The sequence below is a fragment of the Magnolia sinica genome, chromosome 6 (assembly GCF_029962835.1).
Source record: "Magnolia sinica isolate HGM2019 chromosome 6, MsV1, whole genome shotgun sequence".
Lineage (NCBI taxonomy): Eukaryota > Viridiplantae > Streptophyta > Magnoliopsida > Magnoliales > Magnoliaceae > Magnolia > Magnolia sinica.
In genome coordinates, this window is record NC_080578.1 from 96,360,886 (window position 1) to 96,380,803 (window position 19,918).

Sequence of the window (19,918 nt, forward strand, 5' to 3'; positions counted from 1 at the left end):
CGGATTGGAACGGTACGGATCGGTCCAGATGTAATAGTTCTCCTTATTATCTCTCAGGTTTCGCGTGTGGCTCACATGGCGTGCAAGGCATTGGATGAATATTGATCGTTGGAGCATATAAGGTTTCGGTGCTCCCAAGGAGCATTTAAAGTCTAGGCTAAAAACCGCTTTTGAAGAAGAAACCTGTGGGAGGTATTACTGAAGACATGCAGAAATGATCAACATACAGTGGATGTATTGTAACCTAAGATACATCCATCTTTTCGTCATCAGCTGATTACTGATATAAATATCAAATCTGTACAAAAAATGAGAAAAATATTATGATTTTCTCTCGTAAAAATCAGAACTATATATGTATTGGGTACGCCACATCAGCACATGAAATGATATCAATGGTCTGCAGTAATAATGTGTCCCACCAATGATGATAATGTGGCTCACCTTTTCTATGGATAGGATAGTCTTTCTATAAGACATATTGGCAGAAAATAATGGCTTTACCATATCTTATGGTACGAGCACTACATCTGATCATTTCTCCTGCTAGATTTGGGGGATGGTGCCGCTTCCGCCAATTTAATTAGAGAGATAAAACGTCCTTGGCTCTTTTTAGCGGATCTTCGTCGATGCGAGAATGGAAAAGGAGATCTGACTTCCTACATGACAACACCTGGCTAAAGGAGTTTTGGGAGGAATTGGTGCGACATAACGACGAAACCGAGACGTAGCTAAGGGACACAACAAGAAAATGAGAGGAAGAAGATCGATAGGCAGGGCAGTGCTCGTTCATTCGGGCGGGAGAGGGTATGGTAAGAAAAGAGTTGTACTGCCCGACTACCCACTCCGGGTCGGGTCGGGTCGGATCGGTCTGGATCATTTCGGTTCGGGTTTTCGAATCGGATCTGTTTGGATAGTGGTTTATCCGAACCTGACCTGAAAAACGATCGAATCTGGATGGAAAGACTCACTCAGGCCCAATCTAGGCTATCAGTTCTGTTCGGAACGGGTCTAATCGGGTCAGATCGGGTCAGATATGCCCACCTCTACTGAAAAGTACTCTACTTCACTTTATAAAAGGTGGTGGCATTGGATGTGGATTCAGTACCACCCCCAAGGGAACCTGGCTAGAGATGGACGGTCCTAGCAAGGGCTCTGTAGGCCCCACCAGAATATACATGTTTTATGCGCATGTCCATCCATTTTGACAATCATTTTAGGGCATGAGCCCAAAAAGAAAGCAGATCGAATGCTCAAGTGAACCACACCATGGGAAACAACGGAGATTGAAAGCTTACCATTGAAAACTTATTGACTTGTGGGCGAAGGAGTTGTTGGTAAGAGTATTCTCTTAAAAAAAATTATCTACAGCTAGTTTTATCATTTTCTCTTCTTGTAGATTTAATGACACATGTTAAGGAAGAAAATGGCGATCTTTTTCCTTTTTCTTTACACATTACTATACTAGGTATGGATTGACATTGAAGCAGGATTATGTTGTGATTGCTGCATTTTTTTTAATATTTTTTTTTACACGCACCCGACACACACACACCCATGCATGCTGTAGTGGGATTTCACCACCTATGGGTATCGAACCCAAGACCTCGTGTTGAAACTCCTCATAGTCTACCACTGAGGTAAGGACCCGAACCCAAAAGATATTTTATTTTGTTGTGATTGCTGCATGCACAAGTATTATTTAAGATGTTTCCTAATTCAAAACACTCTCTTTTCTAAAAAAAATAATGTGTGAAAGCTAGTTTTAGCCACCTGCTCTCCTAACTTGAGTTGTGAACCTAATTAATCTTGGAACTTCAATCTCACATGCAACCTGTAATGTAGTGATTGGGTTGATGAGATTTGGAGCATCGACATCTCTTTCATCTACTCTACAACGACTAATCTAGGCCGAGCCCCATTTGGGATGGCTCGTTGACGAGGAGCTCACCAATGGATGGGTCGAACATAATCATAAGAAAAAATATGGTGGCTTTTTGCCCATTTCACTTGATTCTCACCACCGGTGATGTAGTCACGTAGCCAAACTCTACACTTTGATGCATGGTCTTCAGCTAGTTCGGGTCATTGAACCACAATGGTTCGGGATTTGAATGTAAAGGTTATTGATTCTACGAGAGGATGATGTCACTCATTGGGAGATGTCCTTCCGTATCCTTATATATCTCTTGTACTTTCATATGTGTACAGTGGGTGAAGCCCAATTTCTTCGGGTCTTTGCTGCATGATAGGGCCACATATATCAAGAGATATTCTATTATATTAATCTTTTAAGGTATTTCTTAGTGTTGAATTCTTTGTGTAGGTGGTAGCTTGAGAGGTCGGCTTTATATATATATATATATATATATATATATATATATATATATATATATATATATATATATATATATATTATATTGTTTCTAGTGAAATAGAAAGCTCTTTATTGCTATCCTTTTGAGTAGGTGTACGGTCGAATCATGTAAATCCATGTGCTTCTTATCTTTTATTTTTTGTTTGACCCTTTTGATCTTTTATTTAACTATATATACACATACACACACACACACACACACATATATGTTTTTTATGTTTGGCGTTGCATACATTGATCATGTGTAAGCGTTTTCCCTAACAATTGGTATTAGAGGCAAAGGCTGAGAAATTTTTTACCACAAGATTAGTGTTGGCATTTGTTTTGCAATTATGTTTCAGATGGCTGAATCGAGTTCTACAACATTCGAGGTGTCAAAGTTCAACGGATCCAATTAAACATTGTAGAAACTTAAAATGAACATGGTGCTGGTGAAGGAAATATGTGCAATTGCGATTCAAGGAAAAGAAAAGAAGCCTGTAGATATAAAATATAGGTATTTGATGAGAAAAATCAATTAGCCATGACATAACTTCTTCTTGCACTGGATAATTCGATTTTGTTCAACGTATCTGATCAAATCACTGCAAAAGATTTGTGGAAAAAAAATAATGAAACCCATATGAAGGAAGATCGATGTCGAACAAGATATTTCTCTTATGATAACTATATAACTTGAAGATAAAGAAGAAATGGTCCTCTTTGTAAGAACACCTTAATGAGTTTAATATCATGATTAACAAATTGGCGTCAGTCGATGTAAAAATTGATGATGAAAAAAAGCTGCGCTTCTACTCTGTTAGATGCAAATTCTTAGGATGATTTGTTCACAAATCTTAGCAATGGTCTAGATCTCAATATAGAGTCAGCCGTGTGCACATTGCTTATCGAAAAGTCTTGCAAAAAAATACATGAGGAATCTATCGGTTATGCTTGATGGTTAGAAGAAGATCTATTAACAAGGGTACCTGTATTAGAGATTAGACGAGATCTAAGTCGAAAGGCCACAAAATAGGTAAGTGTTGAAATTATGGAAAAAATGATCACTCGCGCAAAAATTGTAGACTCAAGAAAACAAATTAGGAAAATTACAGACTTGATTTGCATGATTAAGCATCATATTAAAAAAAATTCCTAAGTAAATTTTATAGTGTCCTGGAAAATTCTGTATAAACACTAGTATATCCATAGGGGAAACTGCCGTAGGCCCGTACTAGTCCAACCAAACGCCCTAATTTCATTGAAATCGGTAGATTTAGGATGATTAAGGTCGAACATCCATTTCTGCTAATGATGAATGGTTAACGTCATGAACTTAACTAATCTTGACATTAACCAATGCTCGTGAGAAGTTCCAAGGATTGACTCATCCCGAAAATACCCTAATAAGTCGGATTAGGTCTAAATCGCATGTTGGTGGTCTGCTAAACTCGAAACTATAGATTAACGTTCATCTTGCCGGGCTTGATGTCCATCGTGGATATCAAGTCGGGATAGTGTCTAAGATCTCTCAACCTTGGTCGTAAGCCAAGTTTATGAAATGTACGAATGCCTTAGGTGATAACCTGAAATTTAAGTGAAATTAGCACTCTCTGCTTTTTCGCAAAGTTGTAGATTTCAGACTGTTGGATGATGGCCAAATTTAGGAAACCGTTCAAGATTATTACCCTACTCACACCCGTATAGTTATAGACCCGATCGATGCTCAGTGACCATTGATTTGAGTTAGAGCATTTTCAGTTGATCGACACATCCGATCATTGGATGGTTATGTCCAAACATAGATTGCCTAGTATGACACTGATCTCATGGCTTCGATTGACCCATACACCTCCTGTAAGATCACATTGCTTGGAAACAATCTCCATTAGGACTAGTATAATGAACAAAGGGCCATTAGGGCCATTTGTGCACAATCTGGCACTATAAATACCATTTCATTTCACACCCCTCTCCCTATATAAATTTATTCCCTAACCTTGATAGAAAGATAGAGAAAGAGGAGAAAAAAGAAGAGGAAGGGAGTAAGACAGGGATTGATCGGAAGATGTTGTTCTTCCCTCCTTCGATTGTCGTCATAGCTGCAACTGAAACCTTTGTTGGAGCTTTCCCAGTAATAATTAAGGGTAAGATCCAAGCCTTACTTTCAAACTGTAGATCATGTAGATTGATTTTTCCAAATTCTCACATAATCTTTCTAATTGCTTAGGTCTTGGTGATTTTTTCCGAAACCCTAACCCTTTAAGCGCTAAGTGGGGTAAATCATAACAAATGTGCATACCATTATTCTTATGTTTTTGTTTATCAACCCTTGAGGGTCTTAGTTAATGATTACTTAATGTAAATGGTTTGGTATATGCTAACATGTCCAATTTCAATTATACTTGTAAATCGTGCTATTACTTGCTTATTGATGCCCATATGTTCGATGAAATGCCTGAATGAATAAGTTGTTAAATTTAGATTTTATGCAAAATCTCATTATGATTGTCTAATGAATTATTAGTTCTTAGTAATGTTTAGAACTGCTTACGATGTTGGGTCAGTCGAAAAATTGCTCGAACTAAGGGTTGACCCAAGTTAGATTGGCCATTGTAGGCTTGTTCGATCGACCTGGGTCGAACATGGATAACTGACAGTAACTGGACTATACTAGATGCTTGCACATAATGTCGATTGTATTGGGGTTTTCCCTAGTTAATTAAATTTGTTTAACATATATTTATAATGTATGACAATGACCAATTGAATCTAGAGTGCCCTGTTCCCATTAAATGAGTTTACGCATAACCATTAGCGATATCATTTACAAGACTCATGAGCCGAGCATGGTGGTATAGGATACTGTGTTCGTGTTGTTAGCCTAAACTGGGGTAACGAGTCTCGTTGTAGTGTCTGTTAACCAACCTTTTTGACAACTTGCCTATTATATGTGTTGATTGGGATTAACAAACCCAAAAGGGATCAAAGGATACATGCAAAGAGTTGCTATAGGCATTCCAAACCTAGTGATCCGGTTGAGACCGATGATAAAATGGATGTACTCTAGTTTTCCCAATATGTTGGGTGAATGAGACTTAATAACTACTCTGCTAAGACTCGTAACTACGTAAGACCGACCTGCCGACATGTTTTAAGCAGACTAGATCGGCGAGCTTCGATCGTAACCTTATTCCAGTACCACAATGACCCGAGACTCCTAAGACATTATGGCGAAAGTGCAAGTCAGTCCAAGTCTGGATGCCAGCTCGATAGTACCTGCATCAACAATATCGTCTGGTTGGTGTTTTAAGACACCGTCCTAGGTGAGAGTGAGTAACTAACTTAGTGATTCCATTAGTTTTAAATTACATATATTATCGACTCAATCAGTGCAGGTAATGATAAACAAGAAATCAACCACTTCCTAAATACGCTTATTAAATGCACGGATGAGATTATGAAATAATGCACGTGCCTTAGAATCCATCACTCCCTCGCAAGTGACTTTAACACCTATTTCACAAATGCCAACACTCTATCATCAAACCACTCCAACACCAAATCGTAACATCCTATTCTAGTGCAATGCGATTTGATGTGCATGATTAGTTGATTGATTATTAATTCTAATTCATAGAGCAGATCAACGAAGCTAGTATGCCAATGTTATATCATGAGTTCTTATCCGGATTACATGGCTCATTGCGATATATAGCGGCTCCTCACCAGTGTCCCTTGAACCAAATTTAGGTATTACCTGTTAAATTTTACAAATCAACAATTTCAAATATACAACATGATACCCAAATGTATGAGGATCAACCTAGTATGGGTCGTCACCCAAACACTGAGTATGATCACTCAGTTCAGAAGTGCGGACTTATCATATAAAACCAAATCACCACAAAGGAAATGACTCGTCATCTAATTCCATTCACGCCCAAGTTGTTCGAATGGTACTCTAGAACAAAACCATCGACCAAGCATTTGACAGGGGCTGTTCAAACAACAATATTTCACCTCTATTAATGTCCACTGGTCACTATAGGGAGGCTTGTCACCTTAGCACAGGCCGACAACTTGGATATGGTGTCTCATACCACCATGCCCAGTTCATGAGTCTTTGTGGGATTGTAAAGTACTAGTGGTTATAAATGGACTTATTCATGGTAATTGAGTATTTTATATTTAATTCGGTCGTGTCATACATGATGAATATAAATGATTAGTCAGCCGGTAGACTAATTTAATTGACCTGGGAGAACACCAGCGCAATTGGCATCGGGTGCAAGTATCTCGTGAGTCTTTGTGGGATTGCAAAGTACTAGCAGTTATGAATGGACTTATCCATAGTAATTGAGTATTCTATATTTAATTTAGTCGTGTCATACATGATGAATATAAATGATTAGTTAGCCGGTAGACTAATTTGATTGACTTTGGAGAACACCAATGTAATCGGCACTGGGTGCAAGTATCTTGTGCAGTTTAGCTATCGTCGGTCGTCCGTGTTCAACCTGTGTCGATCAAACAAGCCTATGGTGTCCGTCTTAACTCGGGCCACCCCTTGGTTCAGGCGATTTACCGACTGACCCAACATCGTAGGAAATTGTAAACATCACTAAGGGCTAATAATTAGTTAGGCAATCATAACGATATTTCATATGAAGCTTAAATCTAACAACACAATCACTTAAACATTTCATCGAACATATGAACATCGATTTTTTTCGAGCTCCAAAAAATTAGCTTGACTCGGACCGAACTCAGTTTTGATCCGGAGCTTTAATCGAGCAAGTCGAGCGAGTTACCCGAGTTGACTCTGTTCGTGTACAACTCTAGTTAGATCTTATTGCAGAAAATTCACACTGATGACAATGTAACATATATGTTGACAAATGATATTGTAAGAAAGAAGTTTGTTTGGTGTAGCACTTCTCTTGAGCTTATCGCTACCTAACGATTGTTGATGTTTGGACAACTATTATCTCACATATGGGAGTGTTTTTCACACTATTAAAGAAACTAGTCTTTTAGTAGGAGAATGTTGATTCTATGAGAGGATGACGTCTACTAATTCTCATTGGGAGACATCTCTCCTTATCTCTCTCTGTTTCTCTCTCATGCGTCCATAAATGCATACAGTGGATGAAGCCCAATTTCCCTTAGTCTTTGCCGTATGCTCTCTCACATGGTGTGGTCTATATAAAGAAATCAGGGCCACATTTATAAATGTGTATCTATTGTATTCATCTTCTTAAGTATTCATTGGTGTGAGATTTCTTATACAAGTGAGATAGAGGTAAGCCTTGCATTTATGTTTATCTTATTTATAGTGAAGAAGAAAGCTCTCTTTTACAGCTTCATAGAGTAAGCATATTGCCTAACCATGTAAATCCTCGTGCCTCATCCATTATTTTTTATTTAGCCATTCTCTTGTGTTTTAACCTTGGTTACATTAATCACATGCAAGTAATTTTCTGCAACATAAAGGTATTTTACAATGCATCCCAATGTATTACAATGATGTACATCATGACTTTATCTCTTGTATTTAGGCCTTCTTTAGTAACACAAACTGTTTATTTGATAGAGCTTTTCTAGATGGGGAAGGCAACAACAAAAAAAAAAAAACCTCTTCAATTTTATATTTGAACTAGTCGATTATTCTAACCTTATTGTGCTTGTCCACATTCAAAGTAAAAAAGAGCTAATATATTAAAAGAGTTAAATTTTTTATCATAAAGTTTTTATTTCTTATCTTTTCACCATGCAAAGTTACACTTATCATATAAATATTTTAAATAGTTTGGATCATTAAAAAATGATATGGATTCAAAGCCTAAAGTATTGAATGCATGGTACAACAAAACCTCAAGATTCTACCTATCTCAAAAGCTTCTTTTCTTTTAACATAACCTTCTAAAGTATTTTAGTATTGATAGTAATATTCATCTACAAGCACATACCAAAGGTTTTTTTTTTTTCTTTTTCACCAAGGTGAGATTCGACCCAATACAACCCTCTAAAGTATTTAGTGTTGACAGTGATATTCACTTACATACACATATTATGTCGGCACTAAAATTATATTGAACCATATACAGCCTTATAAAATAATTAATGTTGATAGTACACATGTCTTATCAGTACTGTCTTAACAACCTGTCTTAACAAAAATAAAAATAAATGAACGGCTTAACAAAAATACTGGAGTCTTAACAGGTTTCTCTATGACCTGGTTGGATAATGACCTGTCTTAACCATAAGTACTGGAGTCTTATCAGTACTGTCTTAACAACCTGTCTTAACAAAAATAAAAATAGGTCCATTGGCCTAAAAATCAACCTGTCTTAACAAAAATAAAAATAGGTGAACGGCTTAAAAATCTTAAAAAATCTTACTTGAAAATGTTTTTATCCAATTTTTTTTTTCTTATTGCATATGATGGCCCACCTAGCAAGCTACTTATAGTGTTGTAAACGGGTCTGTTATGAATCTGCAATATCTATATATAAATATATAACGACTAAAGAATTCTTATATATGTCTTACATGGGATATAGATATGGATTTGGATTTATCCAAAAAATGTGGTTCCTATAGAATAAAAGCCGAATATAAGTTAGATACATAATATAATTAATAAAATTACCTATAAAAACTATTTTTGTTATGAATATGTACCTAGTAAATAAGTAAATATAATAATTTACATAATATAACTAACTAATATTAAGTCATAAACCTTAAGGCTGTGTTTGGGTGCATGAGTTACGGTGGATTAACACGTAATATGGTGGATGGGATTCGTCAATCTATGATGTGACTATCAAGAGCGCAAGTGGAAGGCCATTGTCTCTTCACGTAGTAAGACGGATTGAATGCATTGACCGGAGTACGTGGGATTTGAAAATCTCTACTGGACCATACCAGAGTTCCCACCGTTGATATCCTCGTAGGGCCCATGCTTGAGATTTATTTGTCATCCAACGTTTTCCTAAGTCATCTAGATGAAGGGAAAAAAACCAAGATCAGATTGATAAAAAACGTGGGTACCCCAGAAATTGTACTCCACACAGGAGTTCAATTGATACTGTTTGTTTCCTGTGGTGTGGTCCACTTGATCTCTGGGTGTGCTAGAAGTTTTGATTGAACACATATTTGTATCTACTAAAATGGATGGACGGTGCTGATTGAACACAAATCTCACCGTTACTCCTACATGTCAGCCGTACAGTGGGTAAAATAAGTTGGAGAGGCGTCCGCATCCGACATGCAGTTGAATCCCATTGGGTATCCAAACAAAAGATCTTTCCAAATCCAGTGGGATGGTTGCAATCCCACAGACCCCAAACAGGGATGGGATGCAGATTTACGCCACAATTGGGCCGACAATACCATGCGCGTCATAAATGCATGGGATAGCCGTAATTCCATCCCCTGTAATCTGCCTTAACTCACGCGTCCAGACACGGCCAAAAGCATTTGAATAAAAACTACCAACTTCGTAACGGTAGGATTGAAGACATACCATTGAAATTTTAGTGAGATTAGCAAAAGTTTCAAATGAAGGTGATATTTGAATTTTTGCTACATCCTTGTGGGCATTACCTTATTAACAGGTTGGATGGAGCTTAGAGATGATGGTGGGCCCAACGAAGGTATCAACGATCGATGCTTCCATCCCCCATCGTTTCTTGTGGAATGACTTACCTGAGTCTTCAATCTGGCTGGTGTTGACACCTTGGTCCATAGCTCAAGTGGCAGATTGAGTGAAAAATACCTCGTTTCAACACCGAGGCCTTGGCATCGATTCCTAGTAGGGGTGGCTAACAGTGATGTGTGAACTGATAGTGGGGTGTACTAACAAGCTAACAAAAAAAATAAAAAATAAAAATTCTGGCTGGTTTTGGGCTCGCACCCTACCATGGCTTGGTGAAATTTGATGGACGGAGTAGATATCAGATAGACATTGCGGAGGCCCATGATGGTATTAACGGTGGGTGCTTCTATCTTTCATTGTTTCATGTTGTGTGGCCCACTTGAGTCTTGAATCTACTTCATTTTAGAATATGATACTAATATTAACTAGTAAAACTGATGGATGGAATAGATTTTGCACAGACATCGGTGGAATCCTTAGAGCTTAGTGGTTTACGACACCATTACTTCACATAGAGCATAAAATACCCAAGCGCTGCGGTATGCAATCTGTTCATCAGAGGTGAGAAGGTTGCGATAGGACAATCTCCCCATATATCGCACAAACCGGAAGCGGATTGCGTTACTCAGTACACTTTGTGCCCTTATTAAACTCTGAGGTTCACCATCATTTATGTATTTCATCCCCCGTCCATCCATTTTATTTGATAATTTTAGTGCTTAGCCAAAAACCGTAGCATATCCAAATGTTAAACTGACCACACCACAGGAAACAGTGTGAATTCAACGTGTACTGTTGATAAATTCTTGTGGGCCACAAGAGTTTTGTATCAAGCTTATATTTGTGTTTTCCCTTCATCCATGTATACGGGATCTTATGAACAGGTTGGATGTAAACATCAATTTGGCACCCAAAAAGGTTGGGACCATGTCTTTAAATAGAATGGAGAAATCGATGGACGGGGAGGATATATAACACGTCATCAAGGTGGGCCCCGCGGTTAGGGCAACACCTAATCTACTTCATTTTGAACAACTTAGATTGTATGTAGAGGTGTACACGAGCCAACCTAGCTGGGTTAGCTTGCTCGACTCGACTTGGTTAGAAGCTAAGTTCGAGCTGATTTTTTGAGCTTGAAAGTGAGTTCGAGCTGGCCCCAACTTGACTCGACTCGTATTGAACCCAACTTGAATCGAACTCGGATCGAACCAATTTGATGACTCGGTTACTTTGGTATTGATGTTACTTACCAAGTGTTTGAAGAAATGACCCAACGAAGTGTGGCCAGTGGCAAGGAAGGTATGTATATGAAATTAATATCATTTTTTTATAAATTGTTACGTTGCGTAGAAGGTGTTTGATAAAATACTTGTAAAAACCATTGTTGTTATCTTAAATATAGTGAGATTTTGAAGGTGTACTTCAGGTATTTGTGAAAATGCTGTATAGAGGAACTTAACTCGAACTCGGCCCGAGCTAGCCCGAGCTGATGATCAAACCAAGCTAAGCTGGCTAGTCATGCTTAAGGACCGAGCCGAGCTGAGATAAGGTAGTGGCAGAGCCGATTCGAGTTGAGGCCATCTCAACTGGCTTCAACTTGATGTACACGCCTGATCGTATGCCGTGTGAAAAGTGAACGAGACACCACAACTTAAAAGAGGTGGTTGACTGTCCTGTCACTGTAATCTCAACCTCCTATAATTGTTCCTCCATAACTTAAAAGAGATGGTTGACTGTCATGTCACTATGATCTCAACCCTCTATAAATGTTCCTCTTGGGTTCCTTTATCCATGGAGGAATCGCTTGAGGTACTCTCTCTCTCTCTCATTCTCATGCACACACGCAGGGACTGTATGTGAGCTTTCACATACAACCCCCACTTCTAGCTAACATGCAATTTTTTAGTAAATCAGAGCCGTGCAAAAGGTCGGCCACACCATGAGAAGTTACTTTTGGTAAATATCACGCCAATCCACTCATTAGTGGGCCACCCATCTATTTTGAGCCAAACCATCGGATCTCTATTGATTTTGATGGTGTGGCCTACCTGAAGAGTGGACCATTCTAAATTTTTTCTCAAGAGACCTTAATGTTTTGGCCCACCTTTTACACGGTGGGGATTTCTACAAAATAAAAATAAAAATGACACGTGGGAGGGGAAGACGGTCATGCTCATCAGCAAAATAACAGTTTTCTGACACGTGCGATTCTGTACATTTGAGATCATGGTTCAATGATCCAAATCGTTGATCTGATAGGCCTTACAGTGTTTAGGCGTTTGCCCGAAAATTTTCAATTTATAAAATTTGTAACTCTCGATTACTGGACCGTTTTCCATTGAATATGGGCATTACTGCATGTTCTCAATAACCATACAGTTTTCAGTGGGCTTGGAACTCCCATTTTGTGACATTTTCTTCTATCTCCGTGTATGTCGAGGGCCTTATCAGATCAACGGTTTGGATAAGCTGACTATGGTACCAAAATCTCCAGATAGGATTTCTGGCCGTTGATCGGCACTTCTAAGTCATTTGGTGACCCTAGCCTATGTATTGGTGGAGAATGTACACTGGGGCTCACCAAATTGACGGCGATGAGTGTGTTACTGGCGGGAGCGGATTAGGTTAGACCCCGGATCCACCGAACTGGGTGGGACCCCAGACTGTGGGGCTCACAGTGAAGTATGTGCCTTAAATCTACACCGTCCAACCATTTTGATAACTCATTTTAGGGCATGATCCAAAAAATGAAGCCGGTTCAAATCTTAGGGGGACCACACAACACAAACACTCAGTAGTTGAATCGTCACCATTAAAAACTTTACGGATTCCCCTTGAATGTTCTTTTCCATCCAGCAAAAACACCTGGGCAAATATCATCATGATCCAAAGCTTTTGTGACCCACCTGATATATGCGTTTCATTCATTTTTTCAATCATTTTATATATGAGTCCAAAAATAAGATTCATTTTTTCAATCATTTTATATATGAGTCCAAAAATAAGGTAGACTGAAATCATGTGTGTTTCATTCATTTTTTAAGATAATTTTACATTTGAGTCCAAAAATAAGGTAGACCGAAATCCCAGTGGAATCACATCACAAGAGATAATGTTGATTAAATGCCCACCGTTAAAAACTTCTTGCAGTCCACAAAAGTTTTAAATTAAGATAATATTTATTTTCTTTTTTCCATTCATCTATATCTTTATGATCTAATCAACAGGTTAAATGTCAAATAAACATAATAATTGGCATTAAAAGATTTTTATTGATGGGCATTCAATCACTACTGTTTTCTCTTAGAGTGGTACAACCTAAGGTTTAGATGTGGCTCATTTTTTAGATAAGACACATACATTATGGTGGAGCCCACAGCGCACCAACCACTGGCAACGTGTCACTAGTCAAACTGCGTCCATTACAACTTTCTAACATGTTTTTCATATGATCATTACGGGCTGCTATCCAATTAAATCCATTACATCTGTATGGCGTCGTATACATATCAGGTGACCGTTTATTTAAAAAGACAGGTGGTAAGGGAACCAGATTAGGTGAGATCCAGTGGGACCCCTGACTCTGATGTATGTGACTGCATCACGTGGTCCATCTATATTGAAAGCTCATTTTAAGGTATGATAAAAAAAAAAGAAAAAAGTAATTCCAAATCTCAAGTGGACCATAGTTTAGGAAGCAGTGGTGATTGATCATTGAAAACTTTTTGTGGGCCATAAAAGCTTTGGATCAAGATGATATTTGTGTGGTTTCTTCACCTGGGTGTTTGTGACCTAATCAACAGGTTGTATGGCAAATAAACATTTAGCCGGAATCCATGAAATTTTTAATAGTGGGAATTCAATCATGACTGTTTCATGTGGTGTGGTCCACCTAAGATTTGAGTCAGCTTCATTTTTGTGATCATGACCTAAAATGAGCTTTCAAAATGATTAGACGGTGTGGAGTTAATGCACATACATCATTACATTGGTGTAAGCCCCACAGTCAGGAGTCCCACCCAACTTGGATCCGGGGTCTCACCTAGTCGGCTAGTCCGCTCATGATATCTAGGGGCAATTCCTCACCTATGTTGTTTAGACCCGGACGCGGATTTACTGCAAAAGCCTTCCACAGGAATTAGTGCGCTGTAAACTTAAGTGGGGCCCACTGTGATATTTGTAAGAAATTCACCCCGTTCATCCGTTTTGTAAGATCATTTTAGGACATGGGGCCAAAAATGAGGCCGATACAATACTTAAGTGGGCTGAAAAATTGAGTATTGATGGCTACAGTTGAAATATTCATGGGGCCACCGAAGTTTCGACTTAGGGTAATATTTGTGTTTTCAGTTAATTTCAGTAGGAATGACGTTATGAAAGGTACGGATGGCATGTAAACATCAATGTCGACCCAAGGAAATTTCTACTGTAAAAATTTCCCTACCCACCTTTTCCTTTAGTGCGGCCCACTTTTTTGGTTTCATCTACTAAAATGATCTCAAAAAAAGGATGGACGGGATAGATTTTTCACAAACATCAAGGTGGTACCCACCTACATTTCCAAGTACAGAAACTTCATGCAAAGGCTTTCGGACTATGTATGTGTTCCATCCATGCCATTCATCTATTTTTATAGATCACTTTCTGAAATGACCCTAAAAATAAAGTAGATCCAAATTGTAAGTGGACCACATCACAGGAAATAGTGTTGATTGAAAGCTTGCCATTAAAAAATTGTTGAGAGCCACAAAAGTTTTGTATGGAGCTGATATTTGTTTTTTCCCCTTCATCCATGTTTGCATGACCTAATCAACATATTGAATGTTAAATAAATATTATAGTGGGCCTTGGAGGTTTTTAATGGTGGACATTCAATCATCTTGTTTTCTGTGGTGTGGTCCATCTGAGATTTAGATCAGTCTCATCTTGGGAGCCAACACTAAAACGATTTGAGAAAAAAATGGAAGGCATGGATAAGACACATACATCATGTTAGGGTCCACGGTGCACTACCCAATGGCAGCGTCACTAGCCAAACCGCGGGGGAGCTAATTAGGTGTGGCTCCAGCTTCACCCAACACTGTGGCCTAGAACTAGGGCTGAAAGTCGGACAGGTTGGGTAAGGTTAGTGCTCAACCCTAGCCTAACCCAAGGTTCCCATACCTCAACCCTAACCCAACCCAACCCAATCCAACCTCAGGTTAAGAATTCTCAACCCAAGCCCTACCCAGGCGGGCTCGTTCGGGTTGACTGGGTTGGTCCAGTGGATATACGCTAATGTTTTTGTTATTATACTAGTCTATTATATTTTCAATATACATCTTATTTTCCGTTCTTAGGATTTTATATATTAATTATATGAGTAGTTTTTTTCTCCTTTAAAAGTCGTGTTGTGTAGCAAGCAATCTATTTTGAAGAGAGCTTGAGTCATTGGAAATGACGTGGACCAATGAAACCCGATGGCATTGGAATTTTCAGTGCCTTCACCACATATGATCCACACTCAATTATAGTTTATAAGGAACTTATATATAGATCGGGTTCGGGTTGGGCCGGGTCGGGCAACCCGAGACCTCAACCCAAGCCTGACCCTAGTTCAAACGGGTTGGTGTTTGTATAACCCAAGCCCAAGACTGAACCCGATACATCCTTCCCAAGCTTAACCCAATATCAGGTCGGTCACAGGTCGGTTGGATTGAACTCGCCCGACTTTCAGCCCTACTTTAAACTTCGTCCAACCTAGATGCATGTATTTTATAACCATGCCGTCCATCCGTTTTGCTAGCTCATTGAGGCATAAACCCAAAAATGAAGTAGATCCAAATATGAGGTGGACCACACCACAAGAAAAGTTGTGAATGACCGTTAGAAACTTCTTGTGGGTGGCAAAAGTTCTCGATCAAGCTTATATTTGTTTTTTCCCTTCATCCAGGTCTGTGTGACCTTAGCAACCGGTTAGATGTCAAATAAACATTATAGTGGGCCCTAGGAAGCTTTTAATGGTAGGCATTCAATCACCACCGTTCCCTATAGTGTGATCCACTTGATATTTGAATTTGCTTCATTTTTTTATTTCATGTCCTAAAATGAACTGGAATACAATACACACCTCAATGTGGGACCCATAGTCAGGGCAACACCTAATCTGCTCCGATTTAGATCACCAGAAACATGAACACAACAAGTAACGCATTCAACCAATGCACTTCGGTATTGTATAAAAGCCCTTACAGCCGAAAACACTTAAGGAGTAGAGTAACAACTACACCAAGTTAGATAAGTTTTACAATGTATTATTCCTGTTAGAAAGAGATAGTTATTACTAACACATGGTATCTCAAGAGAGACCCTCATCCACATAGCATGAGCAGGACGTGTACATAAACAATGGCCAGCCTATGACAAACAATTAACATACATGACGTCGTTTGATAGGCCATGATCAACTTTGAGTCTAGACAATTATTTCCGCATTAGCGAAAATGCGGAGTGACTACGAACATCTTTCTCCAACAACCACCTCAAAGTTCCATAAATAGGAGAAAGATTAAAGAGTTTTGGGTCTTCACCAGCCCAACACAAATCAAATTTATAACACAATGTTGCTTATCTTGTTTGTATTTATATATATACTTAGCTTAGTTTATCTTAGACTAGGACAACTCATCTACACTGTTACACTATACCGGCTTCAACATAAGAAGTAATGTAATTCTGTCAGTTTAGTACGTTGTACTAGCCTAGATTAGGAGTAGTATAATTTCCTTCCATCTATGTCAATCGTTGGATCGTATTGATGACTTTTTCTTTCCTTTTTCAATAATGTAATTCTTTTCGTTTATGCTCAAGTCGTTGGACCAATGAAGACTTAGATCTAGAGCATTATTATTTATATCACTGATGTTAGAACGCTGAAAGATACTTTTGTAAGTTTTTAATTTTTTATTTCAATTAATGCTATTGAGTTCTTTCTATGCTCGCATTGAATGAATCGGGTTATGTATACTATCACGATGAGAAAAAAATATTTTAGCTAAAATACAAAAAGACCTTATTAGAAGGATGAACCCTCTTCTTTACAAATAATCTGGTTTCATTTACGGGTGGTTAAATAGATGGCCGAACTGCTTCAGTTCTTGGTCATAAATAACCGCTCATGGTCTCTTTGTCTATCTCAGTGCTTGGGGTCATAGGCATTTGATTCAGATCGAATTGTAAAAGATTCTAGTATGCTGACACCATGTAAATGTATTAATGACTGAATTTCAAACTAAATAATATTGTATTGGGATGTATTTTAATAAGCTTCAAAGTTAACTTTGGATTCAAATTGTCTACAATACATGTTTTGTGCAATGCATAAGCTATGTATTGTCTACCATGTTGTATATGTGAAATACACTCCTTTTAGGCTAAAAGGGCTCAATTGAGGGGGAAAAAAAATCTAAATACACATTATAACTTTTGTTGGTCGCTAATTTACAATCAGTCATCCGTTTCATACGAACAATATATCATTGAATAACTTTTAATGAGCTTCATGCCTTAAATAGCTACTGAAAGTTTGTTAACTAAAAAATAGTTTTATAAAATTTAATTGTTTTGAGGATCAAATTAGAATTGTAAGTTAAAACTTACTATTTTTTAAGTTTTATTTTTACTATTTTTAGGGTTTTAAGGGTTTGATTGTCATCCCGAGTCTTTTTTTTAGTCATTTAAGGGTTGTTTATGAGCTTTGGTAACGTTAGACATATTTTTACTATTTAGGAAAGAAGTGTCTTATTTCGAGTCAAATTGGAGTCTATGATTTATTTTTCTTATATAAGTACATGAGATATGTTATAAGCAATATACTTTTGTCAATAATATCAATTTTATTTCTTGTTTTTAGATTTTTTTTCTCCATATAAATTCAGATTTATTCTTAAAAAGAAATTAGTGATCTCTTCTCTTTTATCCATATACTTGATATATTGGTTAATATCAAAGTAAGGTCCTATTGTAGATTATTGAGTCCAATAACAAATCAGGCGGCGGTAATCCCGTGAATGATGTTTTAAGAATCAATCATTAATTGAGGCAAAATTTATGGCCTTCCAATAGGATAATTAGAAACGCATACAAGAGATGCATATGATGATTGCTTGACTAACCAAGTCTATGGAGCGCAATCAGAGCCAACGTCATAAATGGCCCACAACTACTGAAGGAGCTCACAATAGATTAGTTCGTGATCACAAGTTCAACACAACATATGTTATATTATAGACCCCAACAAAATAATGAGTCTAACGATGAGGATGTGGATAAGACCATCCTTTAACAGAGAGCGCAATAAGGCATTGGACAAGATCGAGATTATTGACTTAAAGTAAATCTCTCTTTCTTCGTCGGTCAACTTTAAATCGAGGATTTCCTTGATTGTCTCACGAAGGTAGAATAATTTTATAACTATATGGAGATCTACAACATACAAGCTTAAAATAGAACATCAACATAGTTGGAGCAACTATAACTCTCACAAACATGACCATCAAATGCACCAATATGAACCTGACTATGATGAGGAAGTTGATGTGGCCACGATTCCTACTAGAAAATGATAATTATTTATAGTTTCAAAAGAAATAAATTTAGTATTAAGGTACTTTTATAATAAGGGTCTATATAAAAGAATTCTACCATTTATCTTTACGTAACAATTTAATAGAAATTGAGTTGCAATAAGTGGTAAGATTCATAGGCACTCCATAGGGCCATACAAGATTAGGTCATGTTGCAACTCGTTTATAATCTTAACAATGTTGTCAAATTAGTAACTAGAGTGGAGAAGCAACTGGAGGGGCCTATTGTTAGAACCCATGCAACAAAAGAAATGATCATTGCCAATGACGCAAGCATGAGGCAAAAACCTTACTAGGGGATATTCTTTGACCCCTCAATGCCATGAATCGATATATGAAAGCTAAAGGGAGGAGTAACCAATACCAAAAACACATTCAACAACTCGATGCTTTATCTTAGACAGTTAAGTTTAATAAGTATAATTAACCCGTGCATCGATTCAACTAGTATTATCAGAGACAAATAACTGTCGAGCCACTAACTTAGGGGGAGGCAAGAGAGAAAGTGAAAGTAGATTTATAAAGATCAAGGAGAGTTTCTCTTCGTAATATATACTCTAAAATAAGATAATAATACGCAATGACATGACATCTTCAAGATTACGTGCATGATCAACGGAATACCTGAATGTAATCACATATGTAGATAATAGCAAGAACATTGTATTAAAGACAATAATAGATAAAGTGTATTTGAAAATGGAAAAGCACCATTCTCCGTATACACTCAGATGAATTAAAAATCTTGGTGAAACCATAGAACTAAGTGAGTGATGCTTAATTTTATTTTCGATCGTTGAAGATTATACATATGGAATTGTATGTGATCTTGTTGCTATAAAAGCATACCAATGATACTTCAACGTCTATACCAGTATGATGTTGATTCTACCCATGAAGGCATGAATAATATCTATAACTTATTCAAATATAGGAATGAAATTATCCTCGCACCTATAAGTGTGGAAAATTAATCTGAAACTTTTCAAGCTGAAGTGCTATTTTTTTAACTGGTAAGTAGCGTAAAACCTATTGTCGATCTATCAAAACTAACGTTATTGAAGAGAGAACTTAAGGAGATTATTCAAGAACTCTCAGACAAATTACATATGTACTCTAAGTGTTTCAAAGTATTTCAAGAAGACGATCTTATAATGGTTTACCTAAAGAGTACTTACCAGTAGGAGAATACAATAAGTGAAAAGACGGGAAGATCATATCATATTAGATAATCATGAAAATCATTGATCATGCTTATGTTGTTGATCT